The sequence below is a fragment of the Tupaia chinensis genome, unplaced genomic scaffold (genome assembly GCF_000334495.1).
Source record: "Tupaia chinensis unplaced genomic scaffold, TupChi_1.0 Scaffold000478_3, whole genome shotgun sequence".
NCBI lineage: Eukaryota > Metazoa > Chordata > Mammalia > Scandentia > Tupaiidae > Tupaia > Tupaia belangeri.
The window spans coordinates 513,079-523,982 of NW_006159990.1; the positions used below are offsets into that span (position 1 = coordinate 513,079).

Here is a 10,904-nt window from a genome sequence, read left to right on the forward strand (position 1 = left end):
ATTATACAAATTAAGAATTATCGCTAGTCAAAAGCTATTAATTTTGAAATGTCTATGTATGTGTCTGTCTGTAGGTCCCTTTAGAACTTTTCCAAACTTTAATGAAGAGGTTTTAATCAACTACATATGAAAATCAAATTAGGTAAGGAAAAACTTATTTTGCAAAACTAAAATCACTTCCCAATATGCTTGACAGAAACAAGCTACTCATTTTGATTTGCGTTCCACTGAAGACATCACTGAAATTACCCAATGGTTATTTCCAAGTGGGCCACTACGGAACTCTTCAGAACGTTCTATGTTTGACTGTGGCTGGAGTTCTGACTTCCATTTGGAACCTGCTCTCCTTCACCATTTGGAGGTAGTTTCGGTTTCTGCCTCTTACTAAGAATAGTTGCTATTTCTTTTCTTTAATCAAAATTCTTCAACTCCTCATATAATTTTTAAATAACCTTGATTATTTCCAAAATCTCCACATCCCCAGAAAGGTCAGCAAACCACTGTCTGGCATCTTTCTCTGTGCTACACAGGTAGGCAAGCTAAAGCTCTCAGGAAAGGAGGATAGAGAAGACAAAGATCTGCTCTGTAGGTATCATTCACAATCCTCATGCAAAGGGAAGCAACGTGTCATCTTAGACTATGTCCAGCACATACTGGAGCAAAGATCTGTAAGGATGATACACTATCAAGCAATGATTAGTTCTGATAGATAGAATTCACATTTAAATATATAATTTATCCTGTAAGGAAATTCTTTGGAAAAGCATATGAAAATATAGTTTTAATACAGAAGTAGCAGCAGAAGTCAATCTTGTATTTGAGACTACTCCAAATTCCTCCACTTTGGATGCCAAAAACACACATGTAGTAGCCATCAGTACAAGATCTATACTTTTCAGAGAATACCGGGCATAGAATCTCTTGCAATAGGCCATAGTCTTAATTTAAGATGTTCACCTAGTATCTGGAAAACATTTGTAAAAAATAATTTCAATTTCCAATACTGTTCTTCTGAAAGAAACTTTTAAGTCCTTTAGATGTTTCTTCAACAGATCTTGTTTACCCAAAATTCACTGCAAATAGTGGGAGCTCTGCTAAAAGTTCACTGCCGTGAAAAACAGCTTGCCCTGATTTAAAAAAAAAAAAAAAAAAAAGGCACCAGTCAGCAGAGCGACCATAGACCCAGCCAGTCTGGAAACTGCTCCTCCATCAGATTAGCTTGGCAGCACTCCATGAAGGCAGCAACCCAGGTGTGCCATTTTTAAAAACTTTTTTTTAAAATTATCAAAGCGCATGTGTGCTCACCGAGACAGAAAGAAGGAAAAGGAAAGGGAGAAAGTACCCTTCTGAGGTATGGTCACACACAATCACTCTTCTGTTTCTCCATCCTGGTGGGATTTGATGAATGCACTCATATGTGGCTGGTGTGATTTCCAAGGCACAAGGACCAGAATTTGATCCATGAACAGTCATGTGGGATCCAGCTTCCTTAACTACTAGGCTATGAGACTACCTCATTTTTCATCTTTTATACTGTAATTTTACTGTATCTTTCAGATTTTTAGATACACAAATTCTTACTATTGGATTACAGTTGTCTATAATATTCAGAACAGCAACATTCCATACAGGTTTGAAGCCTAGGAGCAACAGGCTACAATATACCCTAGGTGCATAGTAGGCTATACCACTGAGGTTTGTGTAAGTACACTCTCTGATGCTTGCACAATGACATAATTGTCTAGTGACACATTTCTCAGAATGGATCCTGGTCATTAAGTGATGCACAACCATACATTTAAAAGGAAAGAACATCACATTAGAATAGGTTCACTAATAATTGAACATTCAGATCTATCATATGTCCTCCCTTCTTTCACCAAGTAGCTGAATGTTGCTAGGGAAAAATGACAAAACCATGCTGAGTGAATTCTAATTTAATCTCAAATGGTCACTCAACACTTTCAGACAATCCTACTACACTTCTCTAGTACATACACAAATTTTGCTCACCAATATGACCCTATCAAACCTTTTCTCTCACTAAATCTCTAAGCACTCATTCTTCTGATAATAGTTAATATCTCGAAGAGAAAATAGTAGCAAATATCTCAGTTAATATCTCATAAAGACAAGTAATAAAGGAACTAATTTAACTTCTGGCCACTCAGTTCACCAACTTCAGCCATCTTCATCTGCATACCTGTCTTCCTGACAGGTATGAAATGAAAATTTGTCCTTGACCTTACTAGAGACTGACATATCATTTGTGCAATCAAAACAGTCCCCTCTCATCTTTTCAATGTCTGTACTCCAGCAATCATTCTCCTTGTCTTTAAACCTGTACTCTATAATTGCCATGACTTCAAAAACCTGTTCTAATACCTCCTAGCCTCCAAATTGCATGCCTGGATTCCCCCATCTCCCTCTCACCATATTTTTCTGCTTTATTTTGGATTATGTTTCTGTGTAATGTTTCTGTATTTGGTGACTCACTTTCTATTTTCTGTCCAATCTACTCTAATCAGACATTTCCTCCCCACACTACTCAAATGAAATGGCTATTACCAACATCAGTAATAAACTATATCTTGCTAAATGCAATGGGTAATTTATCCCATTATTATTACACTTAACCAGCAGCATTATACCTATTATTTCACAAAACACATTTCCTTGATTTTATGATGGACATTACAGCACAACACACATACTTGTTTTTTCTCCTTAGGTCTAGCCTTACTTTTGCCTTTCTTCTCTGGCATTTCTGTTTACTAGCCATCTGAACATATAATAGCTTTAACATTTTAGCTCTTACATTTAGGTCTATGATCCATACTGAGTTAAATTTTGCAGAGTGTGAAGTAAATTTCAAAGTTCACATTTTTAAAAATTTTGCCAGACAGTGCATGTGCTCACTGGAAAGAGAGAGAGAGAGATTGAGAGAGGAGGTGAGAGAGAACCAGTAGGGGATGATCAGAATGCAATCCCTTCTCCTCCATTTCTTGCTCCTTTCAGGACATTGAGCATGTACACACATGCAGCCGGCATGTTTTCCAAACAGCCAGGTCCAGTACAAACCACGCAGTTGGCCATGTAGGATAACAGCTACCTTAACCACCACAACACTGTTTGGCACAAAGTTCATTTTCAAGTGTATCAGCATTCATTCTTCTAACACCATTTGTTGAAAAGATGATTATTTTCACCATTGAATTACTTTAGTAAAAATTTAATTGACCATAATACGTGAGGGTCTATTCTTAAACTCTCTATCCTGCTTACCTAGTTATTTCCATTCTCAGATTAATACCACACTATTTTGATTATTCTAACTTTGTAAGAAGTCCTGAAATCAGCACTGTAGATCTTTCTTCTTCTTCTGAGAGATTTTTGCTATAGGGCTCATGCACTCATCAGAGAGACAGAGAGACAGAAAGCAAAAAATCACCCCCAGGATGGATGGCTGTGCTACAATCCCTTTTCCTCCATTCTCCTCTTCAGATTTTGTACACACACACTCCTAGCATGAGTTTCAAGTCACTGGGTCTGGGACTCAAGCAGTTATGGGTGTCCAGTGCTTTAACCACTATGTCACCTCTTGGCCCCAGCACTGGGAATCTTACAATACTATTTTTATTCAAAATCATTTAGGTTATTCTAGCTCTTTTGCATGTCCACATAATTTTTAGAATGCATTTTTCAATTTCTACAAAAAAAAAAAAAAAGACCACTGGGATTTTGATTGCCTTTCCATTGGATCTATAAATCAATGTGGGAATATAATCATTTTTTTTAGAGGTTTTTGCTATAGGGCATATGCGCTCGCCAGACAGACAGAAGAGAGAGAGAGAGACAGAAAGCGAGAAATCACCCCCCGAGGGGGGATGGCCACACCTCAATCCCTTCTCCTCAATTCTCCTCCTGGGATCTTGGGCACGCACGCACACGCGTCCAGTGTGAGTTTTTAAGCCACCAGGTCCGGGACTCGAACCGCGGTCGACTACATGGGAGTCCAGTGACAAAGCCATTCCGCTAACTGCTGGTCCCTATAATCTTAATAATATACAGTCCTCTAATTCATAATCATGTTATGTCATTTTATTTAATTAAATATTTCAAAATTTTTCTCAGTAATATTTCATAGTCCTTAGCATACAAGACCTCGTGCAAATTTTGTTGAATTTACATATTATGCCATTAAATGGTATTGATTTTCTATTGTAATGTCAAAATGCTCACTTTTTAATTAATTTTTGTATATTAATATCAAAATTGTCACATTGCTGAATTCACCATTAGTTCTAGTAAATATTTTGGCGATTATATGGGTTTTTCTACATCAATAATCATATCCGAGGATTGAAGGCAGTCTTATTTCTTCCTTTCCAATTTGTATGACTTTTATTTTTTCTCAAATCTTCTTCCACAGGTCAGTTACCCCCAACAGAATTTGGAAAGGGTGAAAAAAGCCGATGTCCCTGCCTTTTTTAAATCTTAAGGAGAGAGTATTCATATTCATGATTGAGTATGATGTTAACAGAGGGTTTGTCATACGTAGTATATATTGGATTTATGGAAAATTTCTTCTTAATTTGTACAGCTCTTTTTTTTTTTTTTTAAGAGGTTTTTGCTATAGGGCGCGTGCGCTTGCCAGACAGAGAGAGACAGAGACAGAAAGTGAGAAATCACCCCCCCCAGGGGGGAATGGTCACGCCGCAATCCCTTCTCCTCCATTCTCCTCTTGGGATCTTGGGCACGCAGGCACACGCACCCAGCCTGAGTTTTAAGCCACCGGGTCCGGGACGCGAACCACGGTCAACTACGTGGGAGTCCAACGACATAGCCATTACGCTAACTGCTGGTTCCCCAGCTCTTTTTAAAATCATGAGCAGATGTTAAATCTTTTCTAATGCTAAATCTTTTCTGCCCCTTTTGAGGTGATGATGTGGTTTTTCTTTTCCTAGATTGGTGATGTAATGAACTATTCTGATTTTGCAATTTGAGCTAAACTTACATTCCTAGGATAAACCTGTGTTGTTATCATGTCATCCTTTATTTACTGGCTGGATTTTACTTGCTAAAATTTGTTTCTGTGTGATATTAAATTGTGATTTTCTTTTAATTGCAAAAGGGATCATGCACTCACTTGAGAAAGACAGAGATCCGAAGAGAGAGGGAAAAAAGCACCCCCAAACAGGGTATGGTCACACCAAAATCCTTTCTCCCCCATTTCTTCATTCTGTCTGTTGCACATGCATACACACCTATTATATTTTTCATGCCACTGGGGCTCGGATTTGAACCGTGCTTGGCACACAAATCACACTTCTTAGGCAAACTACCAACCTACCTAGTTTCAGGTTGGTTTTGGCTATAAGAGATCTGGCTCCCTTAATTGCTAGTTTATAGGACTGGATCTTTTTTTTCTTTTTAAAATGTATTTATTCATTTTGTTTATCAATGAGAGGGAGAGAGAAAAGAGAGAGAAAGGAAAAAAGAGAAAGAGAGAGCACCTGCAACAGGATCCTGATGCTACGATCCACTCCTAGCCTTCAGCCCCTGATCATGGGCACACACATGGCTACCATATTCAGGATGATCACATGACTTAAGCCATGAATTTTCCTTGTGGAAATGCCCCTAGAGTGTCACATGTAACCCTTTCTTTTTTCTTCTAAAGTCAGAATCTCACAGTGTAGCTATGTTCCTGCTTCAGCTTCCCAGCTGGGACTACAGGTGTAGATCACCAAATCTGGCTCTTTTTAATAAACAGTATTGCTGTGTTGTCCAGGCCAGCCTCAAGCTGCTATCTTCTTGTCTCATCTTCCCATTGCTGAGATTACAGGTTCAGGTAACCACACTTGGCCTCTAATCAAGAATTAGATCTGGGCCTCCCATGTGGTTTTTATCAATGTGTACCACCATGACTGAGCCTCGATTGTGATTTTCTCTCTCTCTCTTTTTTTTTTTTTTAAAGAATTACTTTGTTGGTCTTTCTTTTCTTTTCTTTTCTCTTCTCTTCTTTTTTTCTTTTTTCTTTTCTTTCTTCTAACTTGACCAGAGAGAGACACAGTGATAGAGAAAGATGGAGAAATTGAGAAAACAAGCCTCTAGTTCAGGACTCAAACCATGGTCGGCCATATGGGAGTCCAGTGCCCTTAACCACCAGGTCATCTGCTGGCCCCCATTGCAATGTTCTTTCCTCGTCTTTGTTAGGTTTTGATTTCAGTGTGATACTGCTAATAAAATGCTGGGCTTATTAAAGAATTCAATTTTCTTTTACTTTCTGAAAGAGCTAGCATAAAATTGAGTTTTTTTTTTTTTTTTTTTTTGAGAGGTTTATTTTTTGCTATAGGGTGGGTGCGCTCGCCAGACAGACAGAAACAGAGAGACAGAAAGCAAGAAATCACCCCCCGGGGAGATGGCTACGCCACAATCCCTTCTCCTCCATTCTCCTCTCGGGATCTTGGGCATGCACGCACACGTACCCAGCGTGAGTTTTTTTAAGCCACCGGGTCCGGGACGCGAACTGTGGTCGACTACATGGGAGTCCAGCGACATAGCCATTACACTAATTGCTGGTCCCGAGATTATTCTTTCCTTATATGTCTGGAAGAATTCAACAGCAAAGCAGTTTGTCTTGGAGTTTTTTTCTAAGTAGCGTGGTATGTGTGACACACACATACACACTCATACAGAGACGGTGGGTTTTTTAACCAAAGATTTAAATTACATGATGGACACAGAGATACTCAAGTTATCAGTTGTCTTTTTCTTCTTTTGTTTGTTTTGGAATTTTATGTCTTCAAGTAAGTTTAAATTGTCCATTTCATCCATGTTTACTGGCACAAAATGCTTTTAATGTTCTCATAATGCATTCACCCTTTAAATGTAGAATGCATAGAGATGATACTTCTTTAATTTCTGATATTGGTAATTTGTGTCTACTCTTTTTCTCTTAATCAGTCTTGCTAGAGGGTTTGTTAATTATATTATCAAATAACTACCTTGGTTTCATTTACTTTCTTTATTCTTCTGTTTCATTCTGCTTATTTCTAGTTGTTATTATTTCCTTCTTCTTGCTTGCTCTGGTTTTGATTTGCTGTTTCTCTTTTATAGTTTCTGAAGAAAAAAGTTTAAATTATTGACTTGAGCTCTTCTTTTCTAATGTTAAGTAGTTAACATACATTTTAATATTTTCATTTTTATTTAATTCAGAATGTTTTCTAATTTATCCAGTGATTTCTTCTTTGATTCATGGATTAATCAGAAGTGTTACTTAATTTCAAAATATTTAGAGAGTTTTTTGTGCATTCGCCTTTTATTTCCAGTTCAATTCGACTGTGTTCAGACTTTGTCTAATTTCAATTTATTTAAAGTTGATGAAATTGAGGCCAGCAGGTGGCATGGAGGGTAAGGCTACTGGACTCACATGGCTGGCCGTGGTTCGAGTCCCAGATCTGGTGGCTTGCTTTCCCACTTTTCCTCCCTCACTCTCTTTCTCTCTGTTCCTCTCTGGACAAATTAAAATAAATAAATGAAGTTAAATCAAATAATTATTTAAAAATTAAATAACATTATTAAACCTTTTTCTTTTTGTGTTGCTCAGAATACGGTCCATTTTAGTGAATTTTCTATGTACACCTGTCAAGAATCTGTATTCTGTTATTTGTTAGGTTGAGTTACCAATAAATGTCAATTAAGTCAAGTTGGTTGGTAGTGCTATTGAAGTCTTCTGTAACTACACTAATTTTCAGTCTAATTGTTATAGTTACAGAGAGGAGTGTTCAAGTTTCTAATTGTTGATTTGTGTATTTCTTCTATATGTAATAGCATTTTTTACTTTTATATATATGGAAGCTTTGTTATTAGATATATACACAGCTAGCATTGTTATGTGTTCTTGATGAAACTGATCCTTTTTTCGGAGAGATTTTTGCTATAGAGCACACGCACTTACTGAATAGACAGAAAGAGGCAGAGAGACAGAAAGTGAGAAATTAGCCCCCAGGGGAAGATGCCATGCCGCAATCCCTTCTCCATTCTTCTCTCGAGATATGGGGCATGTATGCACATGTGCCCAGAGTTTTAAGCCGCCTGGTCCAGGATCCAAACTGTGGCCAACTATGTGATAGTCCAGTGACGTAACCATTATGCCATCTGCTGGTCCCAAAACTGACCCTTTTCTATCAGATTCATGCTCCATCCTTCTTCAGTCTAGACTCTAACCCAGTAACCTGAACTTTATAGTCTGCATTTTGTCCTTTAATTTTAGGTTGTTTTTGATCATGAGAGACACAGTTGGAAATTAGAGCCAGGAAGCAAAGAGGTTGGGATATTAATCCTTCCACCTCCCTCCCTGCTGGGTTACAGGTTGGCAATAGTTATTAAGGCACCATAGTTGGCTATAAGATAGGTGGACTGTTTCCTAAGTCTCACTGGGCTCAGGTAATCCTCTTTTTACCCTAATAGTAATAATGCTTCTCTGATTAGCCTTGGGTGCTTTACCATGACTTCTTGTTTAGTAGTAACCTTGTCTATAATTTTGTATATAGCCACTTCATCAAGTGTGTTACTAACATGTGTTAATATTATAGTACTAGTTTAAATTATTTATAGAGTTTATTTTGGTTCTCTCCATCCCCCTTACAACATTCAAGCAAGTTGATCACTCAATATCAGACATTTAATTTTTTTTTAAGACAGATTTTTGCTATAGGGCACTTGCATTTGCTGGAGAGACAGAGGCAGAGATTGAAAGCAAGAAATCCCCCCCCCACACACACACACACTCCAGTTCCTCTGTGTGGCCACACCACAATTCCTTCTCCTCCATTTACTTCTCAGGATTTGGGGGACCCAAGCACAGGCACCCATTGTCAATATTAAGCCACGCTGGGTGGGTCTGGGACTCCAACTGTGGTTGATTACATAGGAGTCCAGCAACATAACCATTACACCATCTGCTGGTCCCCGGACATTCAACTTTAGAAGGGGGTCTGGCCTGGATGCTGTGATTAGATAGAGAGTAATGGCTGTTGATCAAATTCTACTATCCAAAAGAAAAAAAAAAAAACTCTACTAAACAAAGTGTCAGAGCACAATATTCTCATGTCTAGGTAACAGGTAAGTTAGGGCAACTCCCCTATACAGGCACTGAAGGCAGGATGAGGTGTACTGCAACGAGTGGGCAATGACAAACGTTTAAATTACAGCAGGGTATTTGAATTTGAAATTCGTTGTTGGTTCTCAAGGTACTGATATACTTACTGCAATGTTATCTCTGAGGCTGGAAGGCTCTCTGAGGAGATTTTAAAAAAACACTTTAGGGAACCAGCAGTTGGCGTAATGGCTATGTCGCTGGACTCCCACATAGTCGCCCGCGGTTCACGTCCCGGACCCGGTGGCTTAAAACTCACTCCGGGCGCGTGTGCGTGCGTGCCCAAGATCCCGAGAGGAGAATGGAGGAGAAGGGATTGCGGCGTGACCATCCCCTCTGGTGGGTGATTTCTCGCTTTCTGTCTCTATGTCTCTCTCTGTCTGTCTGGCGAGCGCATGCGCCCTACAGTGAAAATCTCTCCAAAAAAAACCAAAACAAAACAAAAAAACACTTTAAAAAGTTAAGCAAGATGTTGTGGATGGACTAAACCATTACAACAGTGTATTAAAAACCTGTTCAGATGTGTTGGAAAGAAAGGGAGCAACAGTTTTTAACAACAAAAGCAAGGGCCACCTCACTTAGTGTTTCCAAACACTGGATCGGCTCTTTTGCACTTTTGTCGCTCACAGTCCATGAACAAAAGGCGTACTTCATTCCAACAAAAAAGTTGCTGGCGGTAGGCCAGGAAGAGGAGATGGCGCGGTTCTGGGTGTGAATAAAACTCTAGCTTTGGCCTCACTCAGGTAACGTCTTAGGCCCAGAGGGAGGATAACCCCGCTGTCCTGAGGCTTTTCTCACCTTGCTTCCAAATTGGTTCCGTTTTCTGACAAAGCCCAGCCTTCCAGCCCGAAGCACCAATTACAGAAAGAGGGGGTGGGGTGGAGAAAGAAAAGGGTGTATTCGCGCTCCTAGTCCCAAAACGATAGACTCTCGCGATAACTCAGAGCGGGCGTGAGTCTGCTAAGACCTCGCGAGGGGACTGGCTGCCGGAGCCCGTGGCTCCGCCCCCACAGGCGCGCGCGCAGTGGCGGGAATTTCGCCTGTTTCCGAGTTAGACCTCACGGATTCCCGGGCTGTAATCGCTTTCGTGCGAGGCAGAGGTCGCGGGCTGGAAGTGTGAGCAGGTACGACGTGCACGGCCTGCCAAAGGCGTCCCGATGGCCTGGCTGCAGCCTGATGCAGGAACGCGGGCTCCCCCAGCCCTCTTCCTGGGTGCTGCGGAGTGTGTGGGCGCTAGCTCGGTGGGTCCCTTACTCAGGCTGGGAGGGTGGGAGCTGGCCTCCAGCACGGCCCTCCTGATTTCCACTCAAGCCTGCGTGGGCATTTTCTCCACGGCGCTGCGTGGAAACGGGCCCCGAGAGGTTTAGGAACTTAGTGGAGGGCCGGGTTAGAGGCGGGCTCGCGAGTTCAGCTGGTTCTGCCTTGCAATCTATTTTTTCCTCTTCATCCTGTGCTGTGGGCTGCCCAGTCCGACCTAGTGCATTTTATCTAAGTTCTGACAGCCGTGGTCTTGAGAGAGTGGGGATTGTTGAGAATTTGGCCCCTTCGTTTTGTTGTTTTTCCTTGGTGCTGGGTGGACATTTGGGATACTTTCTCAGGTAACTCCCAATCTCTGCGCCCACCCAGCACCAGGAATCTCTTCACAACTTCTCTCTGCAGCTGACGATAATCATCACAGTGAACCCCAAACATTTCAGGATACGAAATGAACAATGGATTACTCTTCTGGTGCGTCGGCATT

At 40.5% G+C, this 10,904-nt stretch overlaps 1 pseudogene; it reads right to left on the bottom strand.

Annotated features, from left to right (window-relative positions):
• Positions 1-296: 296 nt before the first annotated feature.
• On the bottom strand, positions 297-5,047 carry LOC102485627 (cyclin-C pseudogene; annotated as a pseudogene).
• Between the last annotated feature and the right edge of the window lie 5,857 nt (positions 5,048-10,904).